Source organism: Chelonia mydas, chromosome 3, assembly GCF_015237465.2.
Source record: "Chelonia mydas isolate rCheMyd1 chromosome 3, rCheMyd1.pri.v2, whole genome shotgun sequence".
NCBI lineage: Eukaryota > Metazoa > Chordata > Testudines > Cheloniidae > Chelonia > Chelonia mydas.
In genome coordinates, this window is record NC_057851.1 from 165,943,755 (window position 1) to 165,959,552 (window position 15,798).

At 41.7% G+C, this 15,798-nt stretch overlaps 1 long non-coding RNA gene across 1 annotated transcript in view; it reads left to right on the forward strand.

Annotated features, from left to right (window-relative positions):
* LOC122465203 overlaps positions 1–15,798 on the forward strand; it is a 45,007-nt gene that overhangs the window by 14,350 nt on the left and 14,859 nt on the right. Inside the window, exon 2 of the long non-coding RNA XR_006289871.1 lies at positions 3,725–3,882. This is a non-coding gene — a long non-coding RNA (uncharacterized LOC122465203). The remainder of the gene's footprint in view (positions 1–3,724; positions 3,883–15,798) is intronic.

The window sequence follows — 15,798 nt, forward strand, 5'->3', positions numbered from 1 at the left end:
TCTAGTCCAGTCCCCTGCACTCATGGCAGGACTAGATCATCCCTGACCAGAGTTTGTCTAATCTGCTCTTAAAAATCTCCAAGGGTGGAGATTCCATAACCTCCATAGGCAATTTATTCCAGTGCTGACAGGAAGTTTTTTCTAATATCCAACCTAAACCTCCCTTGCTTCAATTTAAGCCCACTGCTTCTCGTCCTCTTCTCAGAGATTAAGAAGAACAGTTTTTCTCCCTCCTCCTTGTAACCACCTTTTATGTACTTGAAAACTAAAGCTATATAAGGCAGGGGGTGTCCTCATTGGTTGTTCTTCAATCCCCACACAAGAAGACTCCAGGCAGCGCATGAGGAACAAAGACTGAACTGGGGGAAGTGCTGGATCCAGGCTAAAGGGATTTCTAGCCTGTGTATGAAATTTGGGATTCCAAGCTGTAAAGCAAATGCAGCTTATATCTTGAGAATCTGCCAGCCTGCTTGTATCATCAGCCAGGATGAGAATTTGCTAATTCATATCCTATGTTTCTAGTATATTAAGCTTAATTTGTGTTTTTGTTTATTTACTAGGTAATCTGCTTTGATCTGTTTGCTATCACTTATAATCACTTAAAACTATCTTTTGTAGTTAATAAACTTTGTTTTTGCTTTATCTAAACCAGACAATTTTGTGTGACCTGCATGGGAAATCGTAGCTCAAGGGGCAAAGATTGTTACATATTCCTCTCCACATTGGGGAGGAGAGTGAACTCTGAGCTTACCCTGTGCAGTGCAAGACAGTATAATTTTGTGTTTATACTCCCATGGGGGGTGGGGTCCTAGGCTGGAAAGCTGGTGGTTATTTTGGCTGTAGCCTCGCTGTTGGTTTGTTCAGAGGCTAGTCAGAGAGCCTGCGTGTAACTGCAGCTGGGTGTGTCCCTACTGGTGTAAATGCTGGTGGAAGTGTGGGACTAGGAGCAGGTCTGCAGCTTGGCACAGCAGCCCCACAATGTGAGAGGGAGCCCAGGATGGTGGGTCAGAGGGCTCAGTGGTATCCCAGTTCCAGGTGGCAACCCAGGGGGAACCTGTCACAGTATTATTCTCATTCTATAGAGGGGGAGATGAGACATGCAAACATTAATCACAAAAGTGTCTCTTGGTTTTGGATGCCCAGTCTGAGATGCCTAAGGACTGATATTACAGAAAATTTAGAATTGTATAACCCTTTGTATGTTCAGACCACAGCTCCCATTGACATCAGTAGTAGCTATGAGTGCTCAGACCCTAGAGGTCTCAAGTTGGGCATCCAGAAAATGAGAAACTCACAGTTAGTGGACACCTGTACAAAGTTTGGTTTAAGTGGCTTACCTCGCATTACGTAAGTACTCTGTGGCAGAGAGCAAAATAGAATCAATTTCTCTAGGGCATCCATCAACTGCCTAAAACACTAAACCATTTTTTCTCTTCCTGCAATCCCCTGCCTCATTCACTATACACTTTCCAACTTTTGTAACAAATAAGGTAGAGGTCCTACAGACAACAGTCTCCTTCCACTATGCATCCCTCATCATTCCCAGAACACCATCCATTCTGTGCACTGAATTGAAAGTCTCTCAAATGGTTGTAAGAATTTTTTTAACATGGGCAAAACAATGTACTTTTCTTTAACCTCGTTCTGAGGAATGTCTGAAACATTTTTGCGGAAATTTTCCAATATAATTCAGCTTGAGACAGACACTTGACAGGGAGAATTTTCATCTTTATGGTTAAAGTTTGGCACGATTCTGAGCAATTGAAAATGGGGCCTTATAATGGGAAATGTTGGGCAACCTCAACATAGGTGGCAACACCTGTGCTGCCTGCAATAACACCTACCTCTCTGTCGTCCCTCATTATGAGGGACATCACTCATTTTAGTCCCAAAGCTATCTACGTTCCACACAAATGTGGCATCTCCTCACTTTTATTGTTGAAAATTATTTACATCAGAAATGAAGAATTGTTAAGCTAAGGTCACAGAAATAGTTACGCTAAAAGAATGAATCTCACAGGAATCTTAATTTTTTCCTGCAAGAATAACATTTTCAGTCCTTTCATTTGAGTCTTTGTCATACATTTTGTCCTGGGCAGGCCCAGAGGTGTGACATAATTTGAGTGCAGTAAATCAAATATGAATGTAGGACTCATAGTGAACTGGTATAGCCCTTGTTCATTTTAAACAAAAAAGGTTATTTTGGAAGTTTATTTTATGACAATTTTATGGTCTTCTGACCCTGACAAATTACTTTTTTGGGGGGTCTAATACACTGGCATCACTATGATATATTGAGCAACTTATGAGCTGTACCTTGCAAATCTTCACTCACCCAGCCCTTCCTTGCACAAGGTCAAATGGCCTGCTTCTGTACGGAAGAAACACTCACATAAGGAAGGGTTTGCAGGGTTGGTCCATTTAAAAATTGTTAGCAGTAATTACAGGCATGGGAGGAATGCCTTTATTATTTCTACAGTGATTACCAAAGAAACCTTGATGAGCTCCAGACATGCTGAGCTCTTTTGAAAATCTGGTAATTTATTTTGGTGCCTAGTAAGAGCTGAGCTGTTTTGAAAATCTGGCCTTTGATTGTGGGTATTGAACACTTCTAACAATTTGGCCATTAGATACCATGGTGTTGGGCACAGCATAGATATGTTTTTAAATCTTGGCTATTTAATTTAAGTAGTCAAATAAGGACATTACTGAATTTCAGATACAGCATTATTCCTGCTTCCCCTCTGTACTTGAGTATCTAGTAAACAGCAATCCAGTTTTCACCATTTACAGGTTCCTTTTCTATTGACATTCTTTCACAATGTGATTTACAAGTTACGCTCCAGAGAAAATTTTATTTTCCCCCTCTACCATCACAGGTTTCTAAAGGCAATGGGACCCACAGCTTGCAGCTTCCAGCATTCTGTCCCCAGTACCAATTATTTTTTCATCCTATGGGACATTGATTTTTCACTACAATCTTCAGCTCAAGTCAATGTAGTGTATTATGAACAATACAATATATATTAAATTGTAGGCAAAAGGGTTGCAGTCAGTTCTAGTAGGTAATGAATAGTGAATGAACTCAAAATAATTGACCCACAAAAGTAACATCAACACTGAACCTGCTCCTGCTCCCAGGCTGGTGAAGGACTGGATTGGGTCCTTTGGCTTTCTGGGTTTTTTTCCCCCTCATGATGCAGTAAATGCAGGGTCTTGGGGGTTTATTTAAAGAGAAAGTTAAAATGAGGACCCTACAATTGGGTAGTGTGTTTGTTTAAATTTGGGAGCAATAACTGGAGTTAGGGCCTAAAAATAGATAGTGTGTTCTGGTGGCTAGGACACTGGGTTGGGACGCAGTTCTATTTCCAGCCCCAAGACTGACCTGTTGTGTAACCTCAGACAATTCATGTCACCTCCCTGTGCCTCGGTTTATCAAATGTAAATTGGACGTAACTCTTTGCAGAATGCTTTCAGATCTACAAGTGAAAGACTCTCTATAAAAGCAAAATATGATTTTATTAGTATTATAATTATTTTACTATTTAAAGGGCTTTATTTTTAAACTTCACTGTTCTGGTAAGTGTGGGCTGCTTTCTGTACCTGTAGAGGAAAACTACTTATATTTGAGGATGACTGTGCATTATCGTTTACAGAAACAGCAGTACTGCATTGACACCGTAATTCTGTAGAAAATATTTTTCCTTTTTCATTATCATTTCAGCATACTACTTCCCATTCACACATGACTACCAACGGTAAGGCCTTGCAAGTTGGCAGGAGTGCCGTTAAGCCAAGCACCATTCCAGTGATCAAGAGACAGAGGCAAAACTGGCTAGATGCGCCCAGTGATGATTACTTTATAGCTACAGAAGAGACCAGGTAAGATGAGGGAAATAAAAGTAGGAGAAAGAGTTTCAATGTGTTCATGTTACTAGTCCATGAAAATCCAGTGCTTGAATAAACAGTTTTCATAACCATTACTCTGGATTTAGCATTACAGAGGAGAACAGCGCCACATCATAACCAGGCACCTGATCCTACATCTCTTATGCACATGAGTTGTCCCATTGAATACAGTGGGGCAATTTATCTGTTGCAAGATTGAGGTCCAGTTAATTGTAAGCATCAGTGGATCACACAATGATATTTAAAGAAACATAAAACAACATGGAATCCATTATGAATTGTTCAATACATTTTTATGTGTTTATATTAGAAAAGACACTGAACAGATTCATACTGCATATATTATGCAACACGTCCCAGAAACTGAAGGGAAAAATATAGCTGACAACCTTTTTCTCAGCACAGAAATTTTCATTTGCCATCAGAAAGCAATTGGTAAGACAGCTGTCTTTTTCATTCTTTCATTTAGTGGTTAATGGGCGACATTGATGGGTTTTTGCTTGTACTGAAAGGGAGCTTTCATAGACGAGCTTTCTGAGGCTAATTCAACTCTGGCCATTGTTTGATTTAACTTTGTATTGAAGCAAGGGATCACAGCTTGGTCCGCAAACCGTCCTTGCTCAGACTGTTATTGAAAGCCTTTCATATCTCACCCTTATTTAAAGCAGTAGGATGTATTATAGCAAATGCCATCAGTACACTGACTGCTGTGCAATTCCTCGACTTTTTCTCAAGACTGGAAAGTTCTATGGGTAGACAAAATTTTCAAGTTGTGAAATCAATGCAGGTTAATTTTATGTTTGTTTCTATATGTGTGTGTATATTGTTTTCCATGTTGCTGTAGCAATGGTGTTCCAGGATATGAGAGAGACCAGGTGGGTGAGGTAATAATTTCTTTTATTGGACCAATCTTAGGTCCTGAAGACAAGCTCTGCACACATTCAAATGCTTGTCTCCTTCTCTAACAGAAGTTGGTTCAGTAAAAGATGTCACCTCACCCACTTCATGTGTGCAGATGCACATTCCATGGATATGCTGAGATATTCCAGTTTGTAGTTGCTATTTTCTATCTGGTAGAACCACTTTTACAATACAATGTACCCATATTTCAGAAAATCAATTAATACATTGAAATTAATTGACAAAAATTAAAGGGGGGACTGGATGGCTCAGGGAGTTGATAATGGGATATTGAGCCTTTAGACTGCCCGTGCTGTACCCGTTATGTGGATGACAGGGATTTAATCCCTAGGGCTGTGGATCCAGCACCTTTCTGCAAATCAGTGAAAGTTCAAAGAAATAGACTTTCTTTCTTTATGCAGGGAACACAATACAAGTCAGATCTTGATTATCTTACACACTCCTAAATCCCAACTAAGATGCTTTGAAACCAGGAGTAGTCTCATGGATGCAAGACCTGTGTAAAACCAGTGCAGTGCGTCTATGTTGTGGGGTTGGCGGTGGATCAGTGCAGCACAGCAGTGTAGCTATCCCCGCACAAACATCCCCAGTACAGACAGGCTCTAAGTGTTATGTATGGTAACAGATTACTCTGAGTGTGTACACGTGTGTATACACCTGCATTTTGCATCTGTAGTATACTGTGCAGTAGGTAATACCGCTCCGTTAGCATTCATCTCCCAAAACTCCATTAGCCATCATCAGGAAATAGAGTTGCCAACTTTCTAATCAAACAAAACCAAACAGCCCTGCCCTGCCACATGCCTTGCCCCTTTTCTGAAGCCCCACCCATGCCCTGCCCTGTCTCCGAGGCCCCGCCCCACGCCCTCAATCCCCCCTCCCTCCATTGCTCAATCTTCCCCACTCTCACTCATTTTCACTGGGGTGGGGAAGGGGATTGGGATGTGGGGGGATGAGGCCTCTGGGGTGGGGCTGGGGATCAGGGGTTTGGGGTGCAGGAGGGGGCTCCAGGCTGGGCCAGGGGGTAGGGGTGTGGGGGATGAGGGCTCTGGCTGGGGGTTTGGGCTCTGGGGTGGGGCTGGGGATGAGGGATTTGGGGTACAGTAGGGGGGCTCAGGGCTAGGGCAGGGGTTGGGGTGCAGGAGCACTTACAGGGTCCCAGCAGCGCTTATGGTGCTCCGAGGAAGCAGCCACAAGGTCCCTGTGGCCTCTAGGTGCATGGGCGGCTTTGCGCCATGAGTGCTGCCTTCACGCCCACAGGCACTGCCCCTGCAGCTCCCATTGATCGCGGTTCCCGGCCAATGGGAGTTGTGGAGCCGGCCCTTGGGGCGGAGGAGGTGCGCGGAACTTCCCTGGCCGCCCAGCACCTAGGAAAGCAGGGAGAGGATGGAGCAGCAACCAGCCTGATACAGAAGTTTCTAGTGACAAAAGCTCAAGCAGTCATCAACAGCCATGGGGGTATGTCTACACTGCAAAAAAAGTGCGTTCTGAACTCTGGTTAGCTAACCCGTATTAGTTAACTTGGGTTAAAATAGCAGTGAAGACATGGTAACTCCGATTTTAACTCAGGTTAGTAGTTTGAGTTCAACTGCAGGCTGCCCTATAGGCTTGAACGCAAGCTGCTAATCTGAGTTAAAAGCTGAGTTGCAGCATCTTTGCTGATATTTTAACCTGAGTTAGCTCGATTAACGAGTTAAGAACACTCCTTTTTTTGCATTGTAGACTTACCCTTGGGTGCATTGCAGATATTGCACTTGCAAGCTCCTTTAATGTGAGCATGGGGAGGAACATGAAGAAGGGGGATATGTGGCAGTTTAGGTCATGTACGGATAAATCCAGTCTTGCCATGTCATGAAAAAAAACCCCATGTTTCCTTCAAACATTAGAGAGTGAGTCCCCAGTTCAGCAAGGTACTTAAGTACTCACTAAACTTTCAGTCCATGGATCATCTCATTGAAGTCAGTGTGATGACTTATGTTGAAGTCAGACACCTGGGTTAAGCACCTTGCTGAATTAGGGTGTTGGTTATTTTATTACATGTTTCTTTCCTGCAAAACACAAGAGAGATATGCTTGTGATATTGGCTACCCGTTTGCAAAGCTGAATTTTTAAAAAAAGTTTGATTCACAGAAGTGCAAAATTGCTGTCATTCTGCTGTAACTTTAAAATCACTTTTTATTTGCCTATTTTCAACTGTTTAAGGCTGAGTTTATTTCCCCATAAAATATAAAGTAGGGAGTTTGTTGCCAGACCTTTAGCTAGAGAATATCCTGCTATAATCATGTTTGATGTTGTAACACTTAATATTATGAATGTTGAAGAAAATCAGTTGCTGGTTCAATTTATTTATTTAATTTTACCAACCAAAGATTCGTGACACTGTTCTCTCTTTTCTTATTTCCCCCTTCAATTTTCTTGTCATCCTGTTATTAAGGAGAAGATATGCATACATGTTCTCTGTCCCTCTTTAGAACAAAATATTTATCCTTTTCCCTCTCTATGTATTTGAAAACTCCTCCTTACTCATATTCCAGTAGAGTTAAAAGGTGTATTACTGTAAGTGGTTTTCTTTGCATATTTCCCTATTACAGCTTTCAGATACTGGTAGTTCAGCATAGTGCAGGGCTAAATATGCAGCATAGAGAGAGTAAGAAACTCAAGGCTCAGGCCCAGCCTAAAGGTCAGCATGTTCCTAAGTGCTTTGCTGAACAGGGAGGGACTGCTGAATTGGACCATAGTGCATCCCCCCCAGATCATGTATCTGCTAACAAGTTTCGTAGGAGCTGTGGATGTAACAAAAACTTCTTGGAGATGGGAGCCCCAAGATACACTAGTGGTAGAATGATCTGTACATTCTCCGGGGGAATCACCCATGCAGCGCAGAGGTCCCTGCTAATACAGGTATGCGAAATTCACATCTCCCTGTGGCAATGTTCAGTGAATCTATCCTGATAAGCCTGTAAGGCTCCAGTTTTGCTATTGCTTCTACATGGGCAAACCCCTCTGCCTGTCAGAAGCCCCATTAACTCCAGTGGGTCTGTGTGCGCACAGGAGTCCACCCACATCCTACTTAATCCTACCCTGATTTTGTCTAATCCATCCAAATGAAAAAGTTGGAGAAAGATATTAGCAATTATCCTGCCCACACCCAATAATAAAAGGATTAATAAAATAGGTTTTATGGGGTCAGAATGTAACTATTAAGTAATAAATGGAGTTAATTGCAGGATCAGGGCAGTGCTTAAAATGGTAAGAAACACTGGTGAAATTTCAAGAAAGTTCACTTTGGGAGTATGACACTATTCTGTGATAGCTTTGAAATTTGCCATAGTTAATACTTTTGTAGTATTACTTATTCTTGACCTTTTTGAATGAAAAAGGAATTGTAGTTCCCTACTGTGAAATAAACTGCATAAGATATTAATTTAAAATCTCTGGGAAAAAATGTAAATAAAAGCCTGATTCTTGAAAAAGTATTTCTGCACAGTGCCTGGAACAAGCATTCTTTTGAAAGCTCTAGTTGTTTTACAACTACTCATTATGAGACCTTCAATTACTTTTTTAATATATTTGGATGCAAGCTGTTAGGAGAATATACTATATCTATCACAGTGTTTCCCTGTGGTGTACGCTAACTCAGGTGTGGTATAAAGATAACTTGCTGTTTTCTTCCTTCTCATAAAACAACCATAATGTAGATTCTAGTCTGGGCCCATTTTTTAGATTAATGTGGGGAATGAATATATTTCGTGAAATTGGATTCATAGTACTAAGTTACCACCCACGGATTTATATATTTGAACACAGAGTATAAATCATATTACAGCATCTAGAACTTTAATATACATGACTCTATGTAACAAATTCATTTTCATTGAACATATAGCACACAAACTGTAATCTGCAAAGAAAATTAGTAATGTAGTTGTGGATGATCAAGAAAAATATATCTGTTGCTTAAAACTTTTACTGCCAATTGTTTGGCATACTGTATATACAGTATGATTATGTGCATACAGACTCCGTATATACCAGTACACTCTATGTGCATACATAATAAACATATTTATATAGAGAGACCTGCTATACCATGTTGAAAATGAAGTTTTTCAGCACTTACCATTTTAAGAACCGTAATGAACTGATTGGCTGAATGGGTTACAACAGATTTTTGTATTCTTTTCCTTGATGGGCCAACAGAATATTTGTATGCAGAACTACTGCTGAATGAATCAATGCTTCTTTCCTTTCAGTGCTGAAGCCGTTAGAAATCTTCTCACAGCAAGTGTATCTCCACTGGGAATGAGTTAACTAAAACTACGACATGATCTTCAGCTGTTAACAGCAAACATTGGCTTCCCTTTTACTAATAGGACAATTTATCCAAGAGGTATTACAGAGCCAGCACTGCATCATAGAAGCTATTTATATAGCTAGTGATATGATCCTCCTCCAGAATAAAATGCTTCTCTAGCTACATTCCAAATAATTAAAATATAATAATATTATGTATCCGCTTTAATTTGAGGCATCTGCTTTATGTTAAAAACAGAAAAGCTTAAAAAATAGAAGGATGTGCCTTTTAATGCTACTTAATCCTACTCTGATTTTGCCTAATCCATCCAAATGAAAAGATGGAGAAAGATATTAGCAATTATCCTGCCCCACACCCAATAATAAAAGGATTAATAAAATAGTTTTTGTGGGGTCAGAATGTAACTATTAAGTAATAAATCTGAAACTTGAGATTTTACAACTTTCACTATATGAACAGAATATCTTTTATTAGCTTTTTTCCTTTCTTTTTCTTAGCAGAATCACGTTAGTTAGAGATGGAAGCAACCTACTGTATTGAGTCCATCCCTCTTATACCTTTAGAATACACAGTGTATTGCCTTGATAAAGGACATAGAATCATAGGACTGGAAGGGACCTCCAGAGGTCCTCTAGTCCAGTCGCCTGCACTCATGGTAGGACTAAGTATTATCTAGACCATCCCTGACAGGTGTTTGTCTAACCTGCTCTTAAAAATCTCTAATGATGGAGATTCCACAATCTCCCTAGGCAACTTATTCCAGTGCTTAACCACCCTGACACTTAAGAAGCTTTGCCTAATGTCCAACCTAAACCTCCCTTGCTGCAATTTAAGCCCATTGCGTCTTGTCCTATCCTCAGAGGTTAAGGAGAACATTTTTTCTCCCTCCTCCTTGTAACAACCTTTTATATACTTGAAAACTGTTATCATGTCCCCTCTCAGTCTTCTCTTCTCCAGACCAAACAAACCCATTTTTTTTCAATCTTCCCTCATATATCATGTTTTCTAGACTTTTAATCATTTTTGTTGCTCTACTCTGGACTTCTTCCTGAGTGGAGTACTTCGCATTTGTCCCTATTCAATTTCATCCCGTTTTCTTCAGACCATTTCTCCAGTTTGTCCAGATCATTTTGAATTTTAATCTTACCCTCCAAAGAATTTGCAACCCCTCCCAGCTTGGTATTGTCTGCAAACTTTATACGTGTACTCTCTATGCCATTATCTAAATCATTTATGAAGGTATTGAAGAAAACTTGACCTAGAACTGATTCCTGTGGGACCCTATTCGATATGCCCTTCCAGCTTGACCTTGAACCACTGATAACTACTCTCTGGGAACGGTTTTCCAACCAGTTATGAACCCACCTTATAGTAGCTCCATCTAGGTTGTATTTCCCTAGTCTGTTTATGAGAAGGTCATGTGAGAGTGTATCAAAAGCCTTACTAAAGTCAAGATATATGTCTACCACTTCCCTCACTCCCCCCATCCACAAGGCTTGTTACCCTGTCAAAGAAAGCTATTAGATTGGTTTGACATGATTTGTTCTTGACAAATCCATGCTGACTGTTACTTATTATCCTATTGTCTTCTAGGTGTTTGCAGATTGATTGCTTAATTATTTGCTCCATTATCTTTCTGGGTCCTGAAGTTAAGCTGACTGGTCTGTAATTCCCCAGGTTGTCCTTATTTTCCATTTTATAGATTGGCACTATATTTGCACTTTTACAGTCTTCTGGAATCTCTCCCATCTTCCTGACTTTTTGAAGATAATCACTAATGGCTCAGATATGTCCTCAGTCAGCTCCTTGAGTATTCTAGGATTATTTCATCAGGCCTTAGTGGCCTGAAGACATCTAACTTATCTAAGCAATTTTTAACTTGTTCTTTCCCTATTTTGGCCTCTGATCCTACCTCATTTCCACCGGCATTCACTATGTTAGACATCCAATCGTTACGATATTCCTTATCAAACGGACACCACCCTTATTTTTATTATGCATTCACATCTCATGACATACATATAGCATTTCAGACCAACACTCAATTTTGTTATGTATTTATTATTTTTAAGGCACAAAAGAAAAATGACATTCCCTAGAAATAAATATTCCACCAAACCCTTAGGAAATGCTTGAGAAAAGAGATGACTCGTTTAAAGGCCAACATTCCAGTTCTCTTCGAGCAGTGGGAGAAATGAATTCCAGAGTCTCTACTGGGAATATTTGTATCATTATGCCTATATCACCTACATCTTTGCAACATGGGTTTCACCAATGCAACTAATCCTAGTTTGATACTAGCTACATTAGTACACATATCCCCAGTTTATATGGGCCCAGTGAATCCCCTACTTCAAGCGTTGAATCTACTACCTCTTCACTGAAACACCTTTGCTGACTTCAGCTGTCACAGTGGGGTGGGGGCAGTCTGAAGTAGCTAGGGCAGAAGCTGTATAGGACTTTATAGATTTGCATATGCATTTTGATTTGCACTCAGTCTTAGTCACTATTTTAATGGAAATCTCTTTTCCTATATATATCATTTCAATTTTTGAACTGGTCACGGGCCTTACTTAGTAAATTTTACACAGGTTTTTTTTTTTTTTAAATGAGAATATATACAACCTTCTTTTTACCTTTCACTTAAAGATTTTCAACACTGTTAGTAAAGATAGGCACAATTTCAAAATTTGCCTCAGAGTTTGGATCCCGATTTAGAATCCTACCAAAACTGGATAAAGCTTTTGAGCAGTGGTTCATCTCTAATTTGCAGGGAATTCTCACAAATTAGGCCCTAAGCCTTCAATTGATTGCATACGGGCGTAGCAGTGCCCCTCCCTGCAATCAGCTGAAGGCTTGGTAGCGTTACTGATGAACAGCAGCTATTCCCTGTTCAGACAAACAAATCAATATAAATATATTTTCCAAGTTCCTTTAACTCTGAAATATATTGAAATTTGTCATACATTATTGGCAGCTTGAAAAGGCACTGATTATAGCTAAGGCTACGATTTAGTAACGACTATTCTTAGTAAAAGTCATGGACCAGTCATGGGCAATAAACAAAAATTCATGGCCTGTGATCTGTTTATGACATACTAAAAATGTGTTTAAATCGGGGGGGGGGGGGGGAGCATTTGGGGGGGAGGCTGCTGCTGGGGGAGGGGCTCGGGGGACCTCTCCTGTGGAGGAAGCCGGTGGCCAGTGGCACCAGTTGCCAGGGGCCACAGACCATGGCTGCTGCAGCCGGCCAGCCGGGGACCATGGATGCTCCGGCCGGCTGGGGACTGCTGCCTGGGGGCCAGAGCAGTGGCTGGTGTGGATGTCCCGGGGGTCACCTGAGCGTGACTTCCATGACTTCTATGACAGACACACAGCCCTAATTATTACCACTAGGCTATATAGTCATTCTAACTCCTCCTTTGGCTCAATTAATGTTTAATTATTCAATTATTTAATTAAAGTGGAACAACTTCAACAGTAGAGATTGAGGGAACCCTACCTCAAAATATCCCATACCCCAGTAGCTAGAAGAACGAGGAGTACTTGTGACACCTTAGAGACTCTAAGGTGCCACAAGTACTCCTCGTTCTTTTTGCTGATACAGACTAACACGGCTACCACTCTGGAACTCAGTAGCTAGGGCACTCACTTGAGAGATGGTAGATCCAAACCCTTCGCCCCCTCACGAGGTTTGAAGGGAGGGTCTCCTCTTCTCCTCCTCCATGCTTCCCCCCTGTTTTGTGTGAACTCACTTGAGGGGCCCAATCTACTAGGCGGCCTCTGAGCTTGTGATTTAGGTGGCTGAATGCCTGTCTTCCCTCAGTTCATGGAATATAAGCAGAGATAAGCACCTCCTAAAGCCCAGACTTAGGTGCTGAACTCCATGAGAGGGGCAGGGTTTTGCAGACACACCTCTCACTGGTATCTCCCATTGGTAGCTTAGGTGGCTCCCTGCCAAGTGTGCTGGCTTTGTGGATCACATTCTAAGGCACCTGTCTCTCCCCATTCATTGTAAGGGGAGCACAGACATCTAACTGAGGGCTTATGGTTTGCAGTATTGTTCCTGAGATTTTTTAGGAACCTAAAAGTTTAGTGCAGCAACACTCTGTGTTGCAATGCCTAAATCCCTTTAGCTGGGCCTTAGTCTCTCTGTGCCTTAGGCCTTGTCTGCACTACAGAGTTTTGTCATCAAAAGTTATGTCAACACTCAAAAAGCGCTATAATAAAAATCAGTATTGCATGTTCACACTCGCTCCCTCTGTCAGCAGAGCGCATCCACACTTGGGGCACTAGCATTGACAGTGTGAGCATTGATAGGCACTGCCAGTACCTATCCCACAGTGCAGCTTGACACCTTCTGCCACTAAGTCTTTTGGGAAGGCGAAACAAATCATGGCACATCTTGGGACTGGGCGCAATATCCCATGATGCATTGTTTACCATCCCAGCATTCCATGGGCTTCCGGCTTTCTTTCACTGCATTTTTCAATGGCCCTTGTTTGCTGTGCACCCTGGCATCCTTGTGTGAAGGGATGGATCCTGCACTGCTCTCCTGTGCTCGGATACCTGTCATTAACACATTGCAAATGGCACTGCAGTTAATCATGAAGTTCCTAAATGAACAAGACTCCCAGTTGTCTGACATGGTGTGTGATATGGATAGGAGCAACTTTAGATTGCTTTTGGCATTCACGGAGCAGCTGCATAGGGTAGACCATCGCTTTTGGGATCAGAAAACAAGCACTGAATGGTGGGATCGTATTGTCATGCAGGTCTGGGATGACGACAGTGGCTACAGAACTTTTGGATGAGGAAAGTCACCTTCCTGGAACTGTGTGTGGAGCTCTCCCCAGACCTCTGGCACAAGGACACCAGAATGAGAGCTGCCCTATTGGTAGAGAAGTGTGTGGCAATCACTGTCTGGAAGCTGGCGACTCCAGAATGATACTGGTCAGTCACAAATCAGTTTGGAGTCGGGAAGTAGACTGTTGGGGCTGCGTTGATGCAAGTGTGCAGGCCATAAATTGCATCCTGCTCTGAAGGACTGTAACTCTGGGAAATGTGCGTGAAATAGTGGAGGGCTTTGCAGAAATGGGTTTCCCCAACTGTGGAAGGTGATAGATGGCACACAAATTCCAATTTTGGCACCAGACCACCTTGTGATGGAGTACATCAATAGGAAAGGGTACTTCTCTGTGGTGTTGCAGATGCTTGTGGATCACTGGGCATTTCACTGACATCAATTTAAGGTGGTCCGGGAAGATGTATGACACACGCAACTTCAGGAATGCCAGCCTATACAGAAAACTGCAAATGTGGACTTTCTTTCCAAACCAGAAGATTACAGTGGAGGATGTTGAAATGCTCTTAGTTATCCTGGGAGACCTGGCATACCCCTTACAGCTGTTGCTCATGAAACCTTACACGGGAAACCTGGCCAGCAGTAAGGAGTGGTTCAACAACAGGCTGAGTAGGTGCCGGATGACCATGGAATGTGCCTTTGGCAGATTAAAGGTGCACTGGTGATGCCTTTTTGGCAGGTTAGACCTCAGTGAGGATAATATACCCCTGGCCATAGCCGCATGCTGTACGTTGCATAATATTTGTGAAGCTAAGGGTGAAAGTTTTGCTCAGGGGTGGAGTATTGAGGCAGACCACCTGGCTGCTGATTTTGAGCAGGGACCAATGCAGCACACAGACAAGAAGCATAGGGACCAGGGCAGAATCCATAGGTGGGTGGGTTAGAATTACTCTCTTTATAGCAAGACAGATTCGCAGTGTTTAATTTGTCCACTAAACTAGATATCAGATAAAACCATGGCATATAAACAGAGCTGTGAAGATATACAATGGCAATGAACCTCACATTGTTAAGACTCAGATCAAAATTGGGCACATCATAATGATTTTAATTTAAAGTAACCCTCGTTTATTGGATTCTTCATTTAGAAATTATATTAGAAAGCTTAAATCTGTTCCAAGTCTATGCTTTAGTGCCTTCATTTATTTTCTTTTTTCCTTCATTTAATATATTTTTGAAACTTTCTAAGGTCTTTTAAATGGATGACCCCAGAGTCATTAATGCAATTGAGGCTGGCATAGAAACAAGTGATACTTATCACTCTCTCTTTGTATCTTACATAAGTAACTATAGAACTGTACAGAGATTTTAAATATAAAATACTGGAAAGAACAGAATGTCTGCAAAAGCCAGCAGCGAAGATAGTTGTCTGCTCTTGTCAAATATGTAAGGGGGACAAGGCTGGTTCGTTTTGTAACTTATGCTGTTTTAGAAGGTGAAAGTATTCAGATGAAGAATACAAGTGGAGTGTTGTGTTAGTGGTTAAAGCAAGCACCCTAGGAGTCAGGATTCCTGAGTGTTAGGCCTTATCCCTCGGGGGGGAGGGATAGCTCAGTGGTTTGAGCATTGGCCTGCTAAACCCAGGGTTGTGAGTTCAATCCTTGAGGGGGCCATTTAGGGATCTGGGGCAAAAAAATTGGGGATTGTGCCTGCTTTGAGCAGGGGGTTGGACTAGATGATCTCCTGAGGTCCCTTCCAACTCTGATAGTCTATGAGCCTTGTCTACACTACCAAGTTTTGTTGCCAAAATCTGCCTTTTGTCGACCAAACAGAGTATGCATACACACTG